Source organism: Trachypithecus francoisi, unplaced genomic scaffold (genome assembly GCF_009764315.1).
Source record: "Trachypithecus francoisi isolate TF-2019V2 unplaced genomic scaffold, Tfra_2.0 Contig00831, whole genome shotgun sequence".
Taxonomy (NCBI): domain Eukaryota; kingdom Metazoa; phylum Chordata; class Mammalia; order Primates; family Cercopithecidae; genus Trachypithecus; species Trachypithecus francoisi.
The window spans coordinates 31,683-51,087 of record NW_022680931.1 but is presented as its reverse complement, the minus strand read 5'-3'; the positions used below and the strand labels follow the sequence as shown (position 1 = coordinate 51,087).

The window sequence follows — 19,405 nt, the reverse complement described above, 5'->3', positions numbered from 1 at the left end:
AACCTAAGTGCAATCAAACTCCAGCAACTCTCCCCTGGGAGATTAGCAAGAACCCTCCATCTTCAGGGACAATGGAAGGTGGGAAAAAGGTCATAATCACCAGGCTCGGGGCCAGCAAGAACCGTAATGGGCCTGGGCTGTCCTGGCAAGGCCGGCCAGCCATGGGCATACCTGGACACGGCACAGGGCCTCCAAGGCTGCCCTGGACTGCAGAACAGCAGGACTGCATTGAGCTGTAGGGACCCACACAAGGCAAGGAGGCAGGAGGAGCCGGCACTTCACACTGCACCGTCCCAGGCACCACAGCGTGGCTGCAAATTAACCTGGCCGCTCCCATAAGCCGCCATCAGTGTTCCACAGGTGGGGGAGGGGAGAGCACCACCTGTCTCTGCCACGCCATCCCCCCCACACCCGTCCCACCACCATGTGCATCAGATCAACACGGGCGTAAGTAAATCTGTGTGCCGAGTCCCCAAGCACAGCTCAAGGACACAGCAGGAGGGGAGGACAGGACAGTGGCAAACTCTGGTCTCCAGCAAGGCGGGCTCCAGCTGCGTCTCCACCAGAGGCAGGGGCCAGCCCAGACCCGGTTTCCCAGCCTAGATGCAGAGCAGAACCTATGGAAGTGCAGAGCTAGAGGCCAGCCAGGGAAAAGCACACATGACACACTTCCATTTCCGCAGAGATTCAAGGGAACACATTGCTTTATGAAAAACTGACAAGTGAGCCACTCAGTAAAATCTCATACATGAACAAATTTATGTTTTTAGTTGTATTCATTCATTTATGACTGACTGACTGAATAAGAGTCTTACTCTGTTGTCCAGGCTGAGTGCAGTTGAGTAATCACAGCTCACTGCGGCCTCGACCTCCCAGGCTCACGTGATCCTCCTGTCTCAGCCTCCCTAGTAGCTGGGATTACAAGTACCCATCACCACACCCAGATACTTAAAAAAAAATTTTTTTTTTTGAAATGGAGTCTCACTCTGTCGCCCAGGCTGGAGTGCAGTGGCGACATCTCCGCTCACTGCAAGCTCTGCCTTCCGGGTTCACGCCATTCTCCTGCCTCAGCCTCCTGAGTAGCTGGGACTACAGGCGCCCGCCACCACACCCAGCTAATTTTTTCTATTTTTAGTAGAGACGGGGTTTCACCGTGTTAGTCAGGATGGTCTCGACCACTTGACCTCGTGATCTGCCGCCTCAGCCTCCCAAAGTGCTAGGATTACAGGTGTGAGCCACCGCACCTGGTCAAGCAAGGATTTTACAGAAGAAATGAGCTTGGGGAAGCTGGAAGCTTCCAAAGACTCGGGGTTAGTGCAATGAGAAACAGTCTTTCAGCCTCAGGGGGATGCCACTGTTCTCTATACATCCGATATTTGAATAATTGCAACTAGATTACTCAAACATGTCTTGGCTCCTAAGAAGGTTCCTTTTTCCCCCTACAAACCTGCTGCAGAAGATTAAAATCCAAAATATCACCTGAGTAAATAGGTCCAAAAGATTAGTCATTAGTTACTAAACTGTCTCTGTCTAAGCCTTTTGCCCTTGAACTAGTCCTGGGCCTTAAAGAGACAGAGCTGTTCTAAGTGCAACATCAGAACGCCTGCTCTGCCACTCGCTCGCAGTCCGTCCCTGGGTGCATTACTTCAGTTCTCTGTGACTCAGATTCCTCATCTGAAAGTCAGGGAGCCGGAGGGCTGACCTCCCAAGCTTGCTATGAGGATTTATTGAGTTCACCTACCTACAAGATTCACCTGCGCAGGCCTTGAAGCCGGCTGGAAGCACTTTCACAACAAAGTAACACCAAAGACACATACATAAAGTTTTCCCAACCAATGGTCACTGGATCATAAAATAAGCTTTTCAAAGTCAAATGAAGTGTGTCCCCTTTTCCAAATGCCTTAAATATCTACTGGATTAGAAGACCCAACTATAACTCTGAGGACAAAACTATATAGGAAGGCTGAGATCCCTCACACACAGGAGATAAATCAGGCCAGGCACAATGGCTAACACCTGTAATCCCAGCACTTTGGCAGGACAAGGTGGGAGGATCACTTGACGCCAGCCTGGCCAACATGGTGAAACCCCATCTCTAATAAAAATACAAAAAAATTAGCTGGGTGTGGTGGCGGCCACTCGTAATCTCAGCTACTCGGGAGGCTGAGACAGAAGAATCACTTGAACCCAGGAGGCGGAAGTTGCAGTGGGCAGAGATTGCGCCAGCCTGGGCGACAAAAGTGAAACTCCGACTCAAAAGAAAAAGGAAATCAGGGTGCCTCCTATGGTCAAGATGCTGTCCCGCAGATGAACAGTGAAGCCAGCAAGAGAAAGGATCCCAAACAAAAAGCTAAGCTACCTTTGAATGGCTGTGTGTGCTCTGGAGCCTGGGAATGCAGTGGACAGGCACAGCCAGCGCCTGCACACTCTCACACACGGCAAGCAGGAACTGCTCTCTCAGGCCCCCGGACCAAAGTTGTGGGAGGCTGCTACAATTCAACCAGCTCATCTCCAAAGGGATACTGCCCTCAGGTCAGCTGTGCTCACTGGCAAAGAACCTTCTGGTAAAAACCTCCTCTCACCCCAGGAAACTCCACAAAGCTAGGCCCGGTACAGAAAACTAGGTGGAGGTAGGGGGTGTTAGGGAGGGAACGCCACTACCTTCCTCCACCCCCCGGGCTGCCACTACCAAGGACAACTGTGGTGAAGCAGCAAAACCAATGCCCCCGTTGGGTTCCAGGCTTACAGCTTACCTGTGGATAAGCCACCCCTCTCCGACCCATCAAGACTCTTTTACAAAATGAGGCTAATGACATGGGCCCACCCGCAAAGGCTGCGGGCCCCACACCAGACAGGAGTGTGAAGCACTCTGTGGAGTCCGGCGGGCAGCTCACAGGGCAGGCCCTGTGGCGGACGAGATTCTTGGTGTGCTCGTACCAGCAACCCATGTCCGAAAGCTCTGCCCACACTGGTCCGTGACCACAGGCAGACGGGAAGCTGGCCCACAGCAGGCAAGTGGTCACCAACGCTCTCCCGCGGTGCAACTCAGCAAAATGCAGCTCACCCCAATCAGCATGGAAGCCCCGGCAACAGGTGAGGGCAGGAGGAAAGCTGTTTCTATTTCTCCACGAAGGGAGGGAGGAGCGGTGGGCGGGTGAGCTCCAAGGGCAGCTGCCCAATCTCTCCTCCCACAGCCATCTCCACTGGCCTCCCAAGGAGCCTCTCACCTACCCAGGGCAGACAGAGGGCAATGAGGCGGGAACTGCCAACTGTCTGAAGTCTAGTCCTCAGGCTCAACCCGGCTGCCAGCCTCAGGAAGCGCCAGGTCTCAATTTCACTAAGCCACATCTTCAACACTGTCTTTGTATATTTGTCACACAAACATATGATGGAACAGGAAAGCACAAGATTTCTCTGCAAGGAGGCTTCCTTCACTTCCCCCACTTTGGAACTTCCTACAGGTGTACTTTAAACACCACTGATCAACATGAACCCCAGGATGCGAGTTACCTCTGAACGGGAGGGGCCAGAAACTACAATCTGAAGGGCCACTCGAGCCTTCTGGTAAATCCTGTTTTTCAAGTAGGGTAGTGGCCACATGTGAGTTTATTTTCATTCTTTAAACTCTCCATATATCTTCTGTGTGCCACTTACAGGTATAACTTTAAATGCTATTGTTTAAAATAAATAAAACGTCATTTTTCGCTGCTAAAAAAAATTTTTTTTTTTTTTTTTTTTTTTTGAGGTGGAGTCTCGCTTTGTCGCCCGGACTGGAGTGCAGTGGCCGGATCTCAGCTCACTGCAAGCTCCGCTCCCGGGTTTACGCATTCTCCTGCCTCAGCCTCCCAAGTAGCTGGGACTACAGGCGCCCGCCACCACACCCGGCTAGTTTTTTTGTATTTTTAGTAGAGACGGGGTTTCACCGTGTTAGCCAGGATGGTCTCGATCTCCTGACCTCGTGATCCGCCCGTCTCGGCCTCCCAAAGTGCTGGGATTACAGGCTTGAGCCACCGCGCCCGGCCAAAAAAATTTTTTTATTAAGTGCTTGCTGTTTGCCACACAGTCTTCTGAGCATTTTACATGTATTATCGTGGTTCGTCCTGAAAACAACTCTGGGGGTGGATACCATCAGCATCCTTTCTACAGATGGGGACACTGAGTATACAGCAGGCTTTTGTCCAGTCAAACACTCCACAGTGAGGCCACGCACAATTCTCAAGCAGAATCCAACTACAGAGCCCACACTCCCAGCCCCGCCATGAGTAGGGGGTCTGCCCATCTGAGGCTGATGTGGGTTCACCAGGGAACCAGGAGGGGCTGGGGGAAAACTGCAGCACCTAATCCTTAGCACCTCGCCACACCGCAGGCCACGCCCTTCTGACCTGCCCATTCCCCTACATGGAATCTAGGCAACACAGAATTCAGACTAAGATTTATATTACTAAAATATTCATCAAGAAGTTACCCCAGCCAGGCGCAGTGGCTCACGCCTGTAATCCCAGCACTTTGGGAGGCCGAGACCATTCTGGCTAACACTGTGAAACCCCGTCTCTACTAAAAATACAAAAAAATTAGCCGGGCATGGTAGCGGGCGCCTATAGTCCCAGCTACTAGGGAGGCTGAGGCAGGAGAATCACGTGAACCCGGGAGGCAGAGCTTGCAGTAAGCCTAGATCAAGCCACAGCACTCCAGCCTGGGCAACAGAGCGAGACTCCATCTCAAAAAATAAAAATAAAAAAGAAGCTACTCATAGGCCAGGCACAGTGGCTCACTCCTGTAATCCCAGCACTTTGGGAGGCTGAGGCGGGTGGATCACCTGAGGTCGGGAGTTGGAGCCAGCCTGACCAACATGGAGAAACCCTGTCTCTACTAAAAATACAAAATTAGCCTGGGTGGTGGTGCATGCCTTTAATCCCAGTTACTCAGGAGGCTGATGCAGGAGAACCGCTTGAACCCAGGAGGCAGAGCTTGCAGTGAGCCGAGATTGCGCCACTGCACTCCAGCCTGGGCTACAGAGCGAGAGTCCGTCTCAAAAAAAAAATAAAAAAAGAAAGAAAAAGAAAAAAAAAGAAAGAGGCAGCAGACAGAAGGCGAGCGAACTCATCTCAAACCTGTCTCACATCTCCGGGAGGGATGCGGCCCCACCCAACTGGAAACCAGCCCCGTCAATCTGCATTGCTAGGGACGGCTCTGTCCCTGCAGTGTCCCAGGAGCATCCATGCCTGCAGAAAGTGGTCAGAGGAGCAGGTGCCTGGACTCCATGCCAGCTCTGACCCAAAAGTCAGAAGGCCTCCAGGTCCCAAGTGTCTTCATCTAGAAACTGGAAAGATCCAACTGGGTGAGAAAGAAGGTCCCTTCCAAAATTAAATCACCACAAGTGTCCTACAATCTGTAACACAAAAACTGCAAGTAGCAAAGAGCAGAGCAGGCCTAAGTGCTCCTTTTAGTAAAGTAAAACTAATTTTGCCAGACACAGTGGCGTGCACCTGTGGTCCCAGCTGCTCAAGAGGCTGCGGTGGGAGGGTCGCTTGAGCCCAAGAGTTGGAGACCGCGGTGAGCTATGATCCCACCATTGCACTCCAGTCTGGATGACAGAGCGAGACCTCATCTCTAAAACAAAAAATAATGTATTTTTTTAAATTTTTGTAAGTAATTTTGTTTAACATCACCAGTAATGAGTCACGCGGATGTCATGTACCCTAATACGACCCACTAAAGACACCTCATCTCTGTGGGATCTTCCAAACCCCACAACCTGTACAACCACAAGAAGACATCAAACAAACCCAAATGAAGGCACATCCTGCAAAATACCTGACCAGGACTCTTCAAAAGTACCAAGGTGATGACAAACAAGGAAGGACGGCAGCTATCCTATACCAGGGGGCGCAAAGGAGACAGGACAATGCAATGCAGTGTGGCACCAGGGGCGTGGTCCTGGGACAGGAAGGACATCGGGGGAAAACTGATAAAATCCAAAACAAGTTCGTCGCTCAGTGAGTAGTGTGGTGCCAGTGTGAACACCTCAGTTTTGACAGAGGCATCACGGTAATGTGATAGCATTGGGGAAGCTGGCTGAGGGATATTATGGAAATTCTGTGTTGTCTGTAATTTTTCTACATATCTAAAAGTATTCCAAAATAGTTTACGCTTTAAATAATTTTGTTAGGAGGCTATTTTGATAGCTTCAAGTAAACTTACAGGATCTGAAAACATCCTGTGTCATTCAAAACCTGACTCTGACACGATGCTCAACATTAATTTGAAAAATAGAGGGCTACTGAAGGAAAATAATACACTTGAAGCGAAAAAAGCCCTAATAGAACAAGTTTAGTATGAATTTCTTATCACCACCAACTTCTTTAGCATGTTTTGTCCAAAAGGTCTCAGAGTTTGGCTGCAAACCCAGCCTCCCAGCAGAAGCCAGCTGTATTAGGCGAGTGCAGGCCGCCTGGAGGTCCTCCAGGCCCACACGAAGAGCACCTCCCGCTGGCAAACCTCCTCCACAGGAGGCCGATTCCCTGCTCAGGCAACCCAGACCTCCCTGAGTGGCCACCCCAGCCAGGAGAGCTCCTCCCCTGCTAGTCCACGTTGGGGCCCAGACTCTGCCCAGCTCTCTGAAGCAGCCCCACAAAGGCCGGCCACCCCCTCCTGCTCAGACACTAACTACTCTCCCGCCTTGGGCACCATCTGCAATGGCCATGCTGCTGACTGTTTCCCTTCTGCCCCTGGGGCTGAGAGAGGGTCAGGAGCATCAGCTGGACCATCCCCTTCCAAGCTGCAGAAGCAATCTTTTTCATGAAAGAATTTCCTCAGGCTGGGAGCATGGGGCCCATTCTGTTCATAACCACTTCTCCTAAACCAACCGGGGCCCGCCCTCACCTTTTTTGCCCCAGACACAAAGCTCAGCACCAGCAGCATCTGCACAGGAGAGCCTGCTAAGATTTTCTTTTCTTTTTTTTTTCTCAGATGGAGTCTCACGCTCTTGGCCAGGCTAGAGTGCAGTGGCGCCATCTCCGCTCACCGCAACTTCAGTCTCCCAGGTTCAAGCAATTCTCGTGCCTCAGCCTCCCGAGTAACTGGGATTACAGGCACGTGCCATTACCGCATGGTTAATTTTTGTATTTTTTATAGAGACAGGGTTTTTTTTTTTTAAGCATAATTTTGTGCTTAAGACTTTTTATGGAGGGCCGGGCGCAGTGGCTCACGCCTGAAATCCCAGCACTTTGGGAGGCCGAGGCAGGTGGATCACGAGGTCAGGAGATCGAGACCATCCTGGCTAACAAGGTGAAACCCCATCTCTACTAAAAATGCAAAAAATTAGCCGGGCGTGGCGGCGGGCGCCTATAGTCCCACCTATTCGGGAGACTGAGACAGGAGAATGGCCTGAACTCAGGAGGCGGAGCTTGCTATGAGCCGAGATCGCGCCACAGCACTCCAACCTGGGCAGAGCAAGACTCCATCTCAAAAAAAAAAAAAAAAAAGACTTTTTATAGAATGAGAACACAATGCATTCACCAATAAAATCTATATTTAGATGCACATTTTTAAACTATGTATCTGATAATAACCAGCTATGTACATACAATCAGAAGACTATAATTCTGACCAGCGAAAAAAACACATGAGGCCGGGCGCGGTGGCTCAAGCCTGTAATCCCAGCACTTTGGGAGGCCGAGACGGGCGGATCACGAGGTCAGGAGATCGAGACCATCCTGGCTAACACGGTGAAACCCCATCTCTACTAAAAAATCCAAAAAACTAGCCGGGCGAGGCGGCGGGCGCCTGTAGTCCCAGCTACTCGGGAGGCTGAGGCAGGAGAATAGCGTGAACCCGGGAGGCAGAGCTTGCAGTGAGCTGAGATCCGGCCACTGCACTCCAGCCTGGGCGACAGAGCAAGACTCCGTCTCAAAAAAAAAAAAAAAAAAAAAAAACACATGAAAGAAAAATGCCAGCCTACAGGAAGAACACGTGAGTTACCAACAGAAAAGCAGCCGGAAGCACTCCGAGCATCTGAGCATCTGAGCCCACGCTCTGAAGGAGCCATGTACTCCCTCAGCCTCACGTCCAGAATCCGGCCCAACTGGAAGAGAGAGAAATCGAAAGCCACTGCTCTCCATGCTCTCTGCTTCTCCCCTCACCTTCCCCTAAGGATGCAGCCACCTTTGCAAAAGACAGAACCACCCTAGGGAGGGCAGGAGCCCACTCTGCCTAGTCCCCCAATTCTACCTTCAGCAGAATCATTACATGTTTCTTTGTTCCGAAGGGAGGATTCCAAGCCTCACCCATTCAGAGTATCGGCCCTCAAACAAGGCCGAATCACAGCCTCTTTCCACACAGCTGCTTTCTGACAGCAGGAGGCTGAAACAGGCCCCGGGGTCACAGAGCTCAGCCATCTGCCAAAGAAATATGTACAGTTCCTCCACATGAAGACACCCCTCCTGCCTCCAGCACGGCATGGTCACGACGTTCAGGCCCAACCCCCGGGAAGACATCCTGGACAGTGGCACTGAAGACTTCCTTACACAGAGTGCTGGGCTGAGCTGCCCGGCAGACCCTCCCTCGGGGGCTCCGAACGTGAGGGGCAGGGTAACACTGGAGTTTCTACCACTTACGAGGCAGGTACTTAACGTCTCTGCAGCTCAGCTTCTGCACCTGCAAAATGGGAACAACGCCTACCTTGCAATGAGCTGTGAAAGTACCTAGGGAAGCGCCTGTCTTAAGTAGTCAGCTCAAGAAATGGTACTCACTGCCTCTGGCCCACTTAGCATCAGCCTGGGCCAGGCCACTGTCTGCCTTCACGCTCGCACTGCTCCCTCTGTTGGCTGTCCACGCGTACACACATGGGAAAGTTCACTGGGAAGGGGCTTCTCACACAGGGCCTACAGGGCCACCCTAAAGTCCAGATGCAAACCCACCTGAATCCTGAAGGTCTCTCCGTCCTCAGGTGAAAATACAATATTAGGGCTGCCTCCACCATTACGGACAGGAAACACGGCATGTTCTCACGTATGTACAGATGTGGAAATCCAGCTGAGAGATGCAAAAGCCTCGTTCCTGACACTTCCTCATGTGGAAATCTATCCTGTATGCTATCATTCTTGCTCACTGGATTCCAGTCCTTTTGTGCAAAAAAGCTGCCTTATGCGAAGAAAACTACAGATACTAAACGTCCATCATGTGGAACTGCCAAGGCCGTGAGAAAACTTGCTCTTTCCTCTTCTCGTGGATGACACCAAATACATACCTTGCATTGCAATAGCGTTACTGGGTGCGAGTTAACCTCACAAACTTCGCCATGACTGTCACTGGGTGCAGGTTAACCTCACAGACTTCGACATGACTCTCGGCCCCAGCCTCCGCTGAGCCTGGCCAAGCCGCCTAATTCATGTTTTTGCGTGTTAGTCAGGGCACTTTGGGGTACAGCCACATATGCAAAATAGCGACAGGCATCCCTTTCACCCTCCAACATTTTCTCAACTGAACCTTCTTCCTTAACACTTTGGATTATCACGCATCTCTACAAAGTCCACGAGTGAGCTGCAGAAGGTTCAAGAGTCTCCTGACATCGATACAAAATTCAGTGTCACTCTGCATTTTCTCAGAAGAAGGCCCATACCTTCCCCTGCCTCTACTAAAAATACAAAAATTAGCCGGGCATGGTGGCACACGTCTTTAATCCCAGCTACTCGGATGGTTAAGGAAGGAGAATCACTTGAACCCGGGAAGTGGAGGTTGCAGTGAGCAGAGATCGCGTCACTGCACTCCAGCCTGCGCGACGGGAGCGAGACTCCAATAAATAATAAATAGATAAATAAATAAATAAATAAAATTAATAAATAAAAGCCGCATCCTGGAAGATAAGGAATCAAGTAAATGTCTTGGGTTTTCCTTCATTTAAAATATTTGCCTTTTAAATCAAATTTTGCAAGCTATGTAGACGTTCTTCCGTCACCCACTGCACATCGCATACCATCGTCCCCAGACTGTAGAATTTACCGTATAGCAAACATAAAAACACAAGGGGTATTTTTAGCAACAGAGAGAAAATAAACACCAGAGATACTTTTAGCAAAACATTTCACCCAACAAGTGGTTTGTTTCGGTCCTTCCCGTAAAATCCCTCCTACCTGTCAAGCTCACTTTCCCCTCGGTGATCCTGCACATTCGGCCTCCCAGGGGCTTCCCACAACGCTGAGCACAGCCACGGGCAGGAAAAGCACCCAAATGCCCCTTGGCCGGGCCGTGAAAGGAGAGTTTACCCGACCACTGTCATCGAGAATCTGCAAACGGGGGCCCAGGCGCATCAGGTGTTTCGAGCAAGAACTTGCACCTGCTTCTCTCGCCAGCGGAGACGCCAGGGACTCCGTTCCAGGTGGAAGCCCAGGGCGGTTCCTCTACAAACAGAACCAAAAGGTAACCCCGGAGGCTCAACTCCAAGCTGCGCCGAGCCGAAAACAAACTTTCCAGGCACTTCCACCCGCTGAACCAGGTGACACCTCCCGGCCTCCCCCGCCCTCCTCGCGTCTGTCAGCGCCCCGGCCAGGCCGGCGCCCGCCGCAACCCAGGCCCGAATTCCCCGCAGCAGTCGAGCAGCGCCTTCGGCCGGCGCCCGCCATCCCCCGCCCGGCCGCAGGTGAGGCGGTACCCGGCCCTGGGGCCGCCGGGCCGCCCCGCCTCTCCGGACCCGGGCGGCGGCCGCACCCGGCAGGGTAACAAGCTGGCGCGCCCAGTCCGCCGCCGCGCGCTCACAGCTGACTGGTGGTCCTGGCCATGGGCCCCGCGTCGGCGCGGGCGCCTCCCCCGCAGCGCTGCGCTTCGCGGCGCCTCCTCAGCCTTCTCCCAGAAGCGGAACCCCAGCAATAGCCGCGACGCCCCCGCCCCGCGCGACGCCCCCGCCCCCCCGCGCGACGCCTAGTAGGACTTCCGTCGCACCGCAGACGCCGCCCGCGCCCATTGGCCGCACCCATCGTCGCTCCGCCTCGGCCTGAGTGGGCCCCGCCCCTGCCCCAACTGCATTTCCGGGTTGGGGTCTGGCTGGCGGGTGAGGCCCGGCCCCTCCTGGGAAAGGGGACCTCGCGCGAACCAATCCCAGGGCCCGAGGGGCGGGGCGGGGGGGAGGGCGAGCTGTCATTCCCGGCTCCCAGACCGGGAAACTGAGGCTCAGAGGGGACCGGGGTCCGGCCAGGGTCACGCCCGAGGTCGCGGCGGTGCTGAGCTCGAACCCGGGGCTCGGACTCCGGAGCTGGCACTGCGTGAACGCGGAGGCGCAGCTCCGCTAGTTTCACAACTAACAAGCATTCACAGAAGGAAATCTGGCCTGTAAGTCACATTCGTAAGGCAGAAAACAACCAATCCTACCACTGTCCATCGTCCCGGAGGCAGCCTCAGAGCTTCTGTCCTTGCCTATAAATGATTTTGTGACGGTTTTGTTTTGTTTTGTTTGTAGTTGTTAATGTGGATCATGATTTTGTGTGTTTGTTTTTTGTTTTTTTGGGGGGGTTTGAGACGGAGCCTTGCTCTGTCGCCCAGGCTGAAGTGCAGTGACTCAATCTCTGTTCACTGCAACCTCCCCCTCCCGGGTTCAAGCGATTCTTTATTTTTATTTATTTATTTTATTTTGTTTTGTTTATTTATTTTTTTTGAGACGGAGCCTCACTCTGTTGCCCAGGCTGCAGTGCAGTGGCTTGATCTCGGCTCACTGCAAGCTCACCCTCCTGGGTTCACGCCATTCTCCTGCCTCAGCCTCCTGAGTAGCTGGGTCTATAGGCATGTGTCACCACACACTACTAAATGTTTGTATTTTTTGTAGAGACAGGATTTCACCATGTTGGCCAGGGTGGTCTTGAAGCATGTAATCCGCCTGCCTCGGCATCCCAAAGTACTAGGATTAGAGGCGTGAGCCACCGCACCCGACTGAAATGGGTTAATTCTTTTTTTTGAGACGAAGTCTCGCTCTGTCACCCAGGCTGGAGTCAATGGCAATTTCAGTGCAACCCCTGCCTCCTGGGTTCAAGCGATTCTCCTGCCTCAGCCTCCCAAGTAGCTGGGACTACAGGTGTGTGCCACCATTCCCAGCTAATTTTTGTATTTTTAGTAGAGACGGGGTTTCACCGTGTTAGCCAGGATGGTCTTCATCTCCTGACCTCGTGATCCGCCCGTCTCGGCCTCCCAAAGTGCTGGGATTACAGGCTTGAGCCACCGCGCCCGGCCCTTTTTTTTTTATACTGACACATGGCCATGCAGTTCTTGAGTAATGCACAGAGAAAAGGGAAGCAGTGAAGTAAAAACAACTTGAGGAAATAGTACACGGTGAACTCTAGAACACGGAGCCCAGGGTGGAGGAGCCTCAGGGGCAGGGGCCAAGGGTCACAAGGAGGCTGTTACGTGAAGAAAGCAGCTGACAAGGCAGCAGGGGGCAGAGGAGAGAGGGGCAGCTGAAGGGCAAGGAAGAAAGGACAGTTCTCAGTTTTGCTGGAGGCCTCAATGGCAGCCAGAATGCTTGGCCAAGCGCTAGAGAAGCCAGACCAAGAAGCCCCTCTGCCCTCTGGAGACACAGAGAAACCTCCCCATGGGTCAGGTCCAGCTGCCCATCCTAGGACACCACACAGGGAGCAGATGTCTCACCTGGCCCAGCACGATTCTCTGGACCCAGGCTGGAGGAAGGAGACTGACCCCTCTCTTTATCTCACCCTTTCCTGCCCAGAACCTCTGTCCATGGCCAATGGATGACCTCAGGCCAAGAATATAATAACTTGGTCTGACGTTGTGAAGTCACGGTCCATCCAGGGAGGGGCAAGAAGATGACCAGAAACATCTCAGGAGGGGCTGGCAAGCTGCCTTATGTGTGTGGTCCTGTGCTGCGACTACACGTTCCTCACTCACCTCTACAACGATCATGGCACGAGGGAGGAAACGGGGGTGCAGAGCCTAAGGAACGTGCCCAAAGCCCTACAGCTGGTATATTAGTTATCTACTGCTGTTTAACAAATTGCCCCAAAATTTAGATGTGTAAAACAACAAAGAGGTCTAACTCATGGTTCCTGTGGGTCTGGAATTCAGAAGAGGCAGGGCTGGGTGGTCTGGCTCAGGCTCTCTCGGGAAGTTGCCATCCAGATGCAGCCAGGGCTGGTCAGGTGCGGTGACTCACACCTGTAATCCCAGCACTTTGGGAGTCCGAGGCGGGCAGATCGCCAGGTGAAGATTTTGAGACCAGCCTGGCCAACATAGTGAAACCCCGTCTCTACTGAAAATATACCAAAATTAGCTGGACATGGTGGCAGGCGCCTGTAATCCCAGTTACTCAGGAGACTGAGGCACAAGAATCGCTTGACCCCAGCAGGCAGAAGTTGTGGTGAGCCGAGATCGCGCCATTGCACTCCAGCCTGGGCAACAAGAACAAGACTCTGCCCCCCCAACCCCCCGAAAAACAAAAATTGCAGCCTGGACTGAGTCATCTAAAGGCTAGAGCAGGGCTGAAGGATGCACTTCCTAAAAGATTCATTCTCATGTTCCCACAGCTGTAGGCTGGAGGCCTCAGTCCCTCACCAATGGGGCCTTTGCCCAGGAGTGTGTGCTTTCAAGCCCTGGCAGCTGGCACTCCCCCAAGCAAGTGGCCCAAGAGAAAGAGAACACAGGCAAGATAGAAGCCGCCGCGTCTTTATGACCTAACCTCAGAAGTGACAAACCATCACTTCCAACACATATGCTGGTCACACACACCAACCCTGATAGAAAGAGATCGGGGCCGGGCGTGGTGGCTCAAGCCTGTAATCCCAGCACTTTGGGAGGCCGAGACGGGCGGATCAGGAGGTCAGGAGATCGAGACCATCCTGGCTAACGCGGTGAAACCCCGTCTCTACTAAAAAAATACAAAAAACTAGCCGGGCGTGGTGGCGGGCGTCTGTAGTCCCAGCTACTCGGGAGGCTGAGGCAGAAGAATCGCTTGAACCCAGGAGGCAGAGGTTGCAGTGAGCCGAGATTGTGTCACTGCACTCCAGCCTGGGTGACAGAGCGAGACTCCGTCTCTAAAACAAAACAAATGAAAGAGATCGGGTGTGCATTGGGAGGCTGAGGCAGGAGCACTGCTTGAGGCCAGGTGTTTGAGAACAGCCTGGGCAACAAAGTGAGACTCTGTCTCTAACAACAAAAAAAAAACCTTTTAAATGTTTTACAAAGTGAAACAGGACTATACAAGGGTATGAAATCCAGGAGGGGCCATTCCTGGGGGCCCCTTCAAGCTAGTTGAGGACAGAGTCAGGATTCCAATCTCAGGGAGAGAAAGAGAGAAGCAAGAAGCACAGTCCGGGCCTGGACCCTGCAGGTGTGCACACCAGAAGGCCCTGAGTTACAAAGCCAGGGAAGGAAGGGCTCTCCCAGCAAGGATCCCAAGCTGGTTGGCATTTCTAGACTGACCCTACAGCTACTCAGTAGCACCTGGAAAGGGGACTAAAGGGGAAAATGGGGGGCAGGGAGATCAGGTGAGAGAAAAGGGGGCTCTCAAAAGACAACAGCACTGGTCGGGCACGGTGGCTCACACCCATAATCCCAGCACTTTGGGAGAGTGAGGCAAGTGGATCACTTGGGGTCAGGAGTTGGAGACCAGCCTGGCAAACATGGTGAAACCCCATCTCTACTAAAAATACAAAAATTAGCCAGGCATGGTGGTGCATGCCTGTAATCCCAGCTACTCAGGAGGCTGAAGTATGAGAATCACTTGAACCCAGGGAGGCGAAGGTTGTAGTGTGCACTACAACCTAGTGAGACTGAGCTACTGCACTCCAGTCTGGGCAGCAGAGGGAGACTCTGTCTCCAAAAAAAAAAAAAAAAAAAAAAAAAAAAAAAAGAAAAGAAAAAAAAGACAACATGGTCTCCGGTCTGCCTCTAGCCCACAAGGCCCTGGTCACATGTCTGAGGCTTCCAATATACATTTGCTGGGCTGCAGATATATGGATGGAAGATACAAAGTCATTGAGTGGTTTCCAAGCCACCGGGTAAATATCCTCCCATATAAGGCACGCCAAGGGAGAATCAGACTTGACTGGGAGTCGGGAAACAGAAAGTTGCATGAGATCTTAGGCAAGTAATTTCCCCTCCTTAAACCTCAATTTTCCCTGAGGTAAAATGGGCTGGCTCAACAACTGCTAAAAGTCCCAAAAGTGGAAAACATCCAATGTTGGTAGGAATGTAGAGAAAGGGGCGCCTTCATAAACCAATGATAGGAACATAGTATTTCCTTTAAACCTGAGCAGTGGGAATTCCTGTCCTAGGCCTTTCTCTCTAAAAGGCAGAATAATGGCCTCTCCAAAGATGTTCTCATCCTAATCTCCCAACCTGTGAATGTGTTATTATATGGAGAGATGAATTAATCAGCTGGCCTTACAACTGGGTAATTATGGCCGGCCATGGTGGCTCACGCCTGTAATGCTGGCACTATGGGAGGCTGAGGCAGGAGGATTGCTTGAATCCAGGAGTTCAAAGCCAGTCTGGACAACATTAGCAAGACCCTGTCTCTAAAACAAAATTAAAAAAAAAAATAGCCAGGCTTGGTAGTATGTGCCTGTGGTCCCAGCTACTCGGGAGGCTGAGGTGGGAAAATGACTTGGGCGCAGGAGATCAAGGCTGCAGTGAGCTATGATGGGGTGCCACTGCTCTCCAGCTCCCGTGGGGGAGAGGCAGACATCGCTGCCCATAGACCTGCCTCTGACTCAACTGTGTCCACCCTCCCTGGTCCCTACTCCCAAGTCACAGATGACTCAGCAGTGACCCTGTGTGTCAGGCCAGGTCCAAACTGAGAGGGAAGGTGTTCTTTTTACACTGTGAATGATGAGAGTGACTCTTTTTAGCTAGCCAAGTGCAGATGGGAGCCTGGGAGGGGGCAGAAATGTTCCCCAGGCCCTGCCTGCAGTTTCTGCCTGGGCCTTGGCTGCTGCATGTGAGCCTGTGACCTTGAACTGGGGTCAACTAGGCCACACGTACCCGGGGGCGCCCCAGGGAGCAGGACGCTCCGGGGCCCAGCACGTTGCCCTGGGCCTGTGGCCGGAGTCAAGTCCTCTCTCCTCCTCCTGGCTTTTGGAAAGGCTTGGCTGTGTTAGGGAGTCTCTCTTGGTCCTTTCAGGAATTTCTGTTCAGGCTTACTTCTCCTTATCAGCTCTTTTATCCATCTCAGAACGTCCTGTGTCTCCGTGTAGGAGAGTGGCTTCCTAACCCTCCTAACTGCACATACAGGCACAGGAAGGACGTCTCTCAGGGCGTCTGGTTATAGGGGAACAAGGGGAGCAGGGACGTGGCTTTCATTGGAGCACTCGGCTGGGCTGCTTGGGGAGACATGGGCCATTTCTTTTTTTTTTTTTTTTTTAAGACGGAGTCTTGCTCTGCCACCCAGGCTGGAGTGCAGTGGCCGGCTCTCAGCTCACTGCAAGCTCCGCCTCCCGGGTTCACGCCATTCTCCTGTCTCAGCCTCCCGAGTAGCTGGGACTACAGGCGCCCGCCTCGTCGCCCGGCTAGTTTTTTTGTATTTTTTAGTAGAGACGGGGTTTCACCGTATTAGCCAGGATGGTCTCGATCTCCTGACCTCGTGATCCGCCCGTCTCGGCCTCCCAAAGTGCTGGGATTACAGGCTTGAGCCACCGCGCCCGGCCAAACATGGGCCATTTCTTGCACTCATCCAGCCCAGGGGACGGGCGGGCAGGTGTGGGGGGCCTGTGCGTACAGCCCCATGGTGCAGCAGATGCACAAAGCCCAGGCCGAGGGAGAGGCAGGCCCAGGGAGCAGCACTGGGTGGTCCTAGCTGAGCAGGGACTGGCCAGGCCTCGCAGCCTTGGAGAGGCCCCGGTGAACCTGCACCCTGCTCTGGGCTGTGCAAGGAGCCCCATGACCCCGTGGTCAGGGGGAGGCTACAGGTTAGATAGTCTCAGGAGGGCAGCCCCTGCTGTCTTTGTGCTGAGACCCCACCCAGACCCAGGATGTCAACAGACAGATGCCCATGGGAGAGGAGCAGAAAACACTCTCTGCAGACTAGGGGTTGAGAAGGGAAAACAGGTCTATTCCATGCAATTAACAGCTCCCACGAAGCACGCTGTGAGAAGGACGCTAGGAAGGGACCAGTCCAGGGTGCCACAGGTCGCTTTTCCACCCTAGGGCGGGGGTGCAGCTCAGACTTTGCACGCTGCCGCCAAGCAGGGCTCTGAGCCATCTGCCAGGTGGGCGGCAGCAGGGCCCCTGCCAGCTCCAGGAGGAACTCGAGGGAGAGCCTGGCACACGACCGCGCACGTTCTGTGGCTCCCAGGGAGGCAGGCAGAGCGGGCGGCAGCCTTCATCCCCAGGATCAGCTGGCCCATGTGCACGCGCGCGCACACACACACATACACACCATACCCATGCCACTCACAGGCACACACAACACATGATGTCACATACCACACACAGGCACACACCACATGCCACACATTACCTACAGCACATGTGCATGCCACACACACCATGTGCACAGAGGCACACACCACACCACGCACAGCCAGTACGTACGTACGTTCACACACACACACCCTACACACACAGCGGGAGCCCCAGGAAAGAAGTCTGTGGGCTCTGTTCGGGAGCGGTGAACTGCGGTGAGGGGTCAGCCACAGGCTGGGCCTCCCTGTGCCAAGCCCCAGGCCTGGGAACGCTGGGGAGGAAGAGCTGGTCTGGGGGCAAACTGACCCATCTTGGGGGACACAGCTCAGTGCAGAGGTGCCGGAAGTCACCATCCCTCACACAGACGCCACATCAGGGCCTTGGTGGCCGTACTGTGGGGTCAGCTCTTTATTACCCCAGCCAGCCGCTGCCACGTGCTCTAGGAGGAAGGAGGGTGCCAGAAGTCCCTGCTGAGTAGACACCAATAAATGCAGGGATGTCGAGGGTGGTGCCAACTGCTGGAGGGCTCCAGTCATGGGCTCTGCAGGAAGCCTGGGGGGATGGGCACCCATGCGAGGCATCTGCACATGCCCCGCCCCTGCCTCCTCTTCTGCCCTTACACTGGGCTTCCTGGAGCCACAGAGCGGGGCCCCAGCCCCCACAGTGGGTGGGCTGTGCCAGAGCCCTAGGTCTGAGGAGGAACAGGGCTCCCTCCCTGCCCAGCAGACCCAGCGGCCCTGAGTGTCCTCCACTTCAGGACCCAAACTGCACGGCTTGCCTCCTTTTCAGTCTTGCTTGGATGGGAGACCTGCTCCGGGCTTTGGCTAGGGATGCCTGCCATGCTGAGGCCTCTCCCAAGTGCCCACAGCTCTACCCGGTCAAGGGGTTGCAAGGCCTAGCCAGGCTCCTGGTGGGAGTCAGGCAGTGGGAAGACCCCTTGGAGCAGAATCTGGGTCTTTCCCCTGCTCCAACCCCTGTGCCAGCCTCATGCTGGGCACCTGGAAGCCCAGTCACCCACTCCACCCCTCACCAGGGCACTGGGGTCAGGCTGGGCCAGCCACACACCTGGAAACAGGATGGACAAGGCCACTACAGCCTGAGGCTCTGTGACCTCAGACAGCCAGGCCCTGGGGGACACCGTGAATGGGAATCTCCTTGCAGGGGGGCAGGGAGTCCAACGACCAAGCCTTTGCAGAGCAGCCACTAGGGGAAGTCATAGCAGCTGGGGAGGGGGTGCAAGGACCCCAGGACCTTCTCAGGAAGCTCCTGCTGTCACCACCTGGGCTGCAGGCTAAAGTGAGGGAGAAGAGGTGGACATTAACTTGAGGTATCAGGACTTTGAAAAAAAAACATCACTTGAGCCGGGCACAATGGCTCACGCCTGTAATCCCAGCTGCTTGGGAGGCTGAGGCAGAAGGATCACTTGAGCCCAGGAGTTCAAGACCAGCCTGGGCAACATAGCAAGACCCTTGTCTCTTAAGAAAAAAAAAGGCCGGGCGTGGTGACTCAAGCCTGTAATCCCAGCACTTTGGGAGGCCGAGACGGGCGGATCACGAGGTCAGGAGTTTGAGACCATCCTGGCTAACACGGTGAAACCCCGTCTCTACTGAAAAATACAAAAAGCTAGCCAGGCGAGGTGGCGGGCGCCTGTAGTCCCAGCTACTCGGGAGGCTGAGGCAGGAGAATGGCGGAAACCCGGGAAGTGGAGCTTGCAGTGAGCTTAGATCCAGCCACCGCACTCCAGCCCGGGCGACAGAGCGAGACTCCATCTCAAAAAAAAAAAAAAAAAAAAAAGGCCCTTGTACATGGTCTCTAGTCCCCCAGGATGGGGGTATGATATCTGCTGGAGGCAGGTGAGGTGTCCAGGCGGAGCAGGGTGCAGGGACAGGCTGTGCAGCTCTGATCCAGTGGCCCCGGCCCAGCTAGCACCCCATGGACTGCCCGGCTCTGCCCCGGTCATCGACTGAGAGGCAGAGCCCCGAGTGAGCCGTGGTGGCCAGTGGGGCTG

At 53.7% G+C, this 19,405-nt stretch overlaps 2 long non-coding RNA genes across 6 annotated transcripts; one reads left to right on the top strand and one right to left on the bottom strand.

Annotated features, from left to right (window-relative positions):
- The first annotated feature begins 1,128 nt into the window (after positions 1 to 1,128).
- Positions 1,129 to 19,002, top strand: LOC117089399. The gene is made up of 3 exons (XR_004439582.1): positions 1,129 to 2,045; positions 4,804 to 4,821; positions 18,955 to 19,002. It is a non-coding gene; the product is annotated as an uncharacterized LOC117089399 (long non-coding RNA).
- On the bottom strand, positions 4,990 to 10,904 carry LOC117089393. 5 transcript variants are annotated; one of them, XR_004439576.1, is made up of 4 exons: positions 10,753 to 10,904; positions 8,286 to 10,397; positions 5,815 to 6,734; positions 5,567 to 5,610 (listed from the first exon to the last, which is right to left on the bottom strand). It is a non-coding gene; the product is annotated as an uncharacterized LOC117089393 (long non-coding RNA). The 5 variants fall into 5 exon arrangements; XR_004439577.1 differs by lacking the exon at positions 5,815 to 6,734 and having other exon boundaries at positions 4,990 to 5,610; XR_004439575.1 differs by lacking the exon at positions 5,567 to 5,610 and having other exon boundaries at positions 5,641 to 6,734.
- Positions 19,003 to 19,405: the final 403 nt, after the last annotated feature.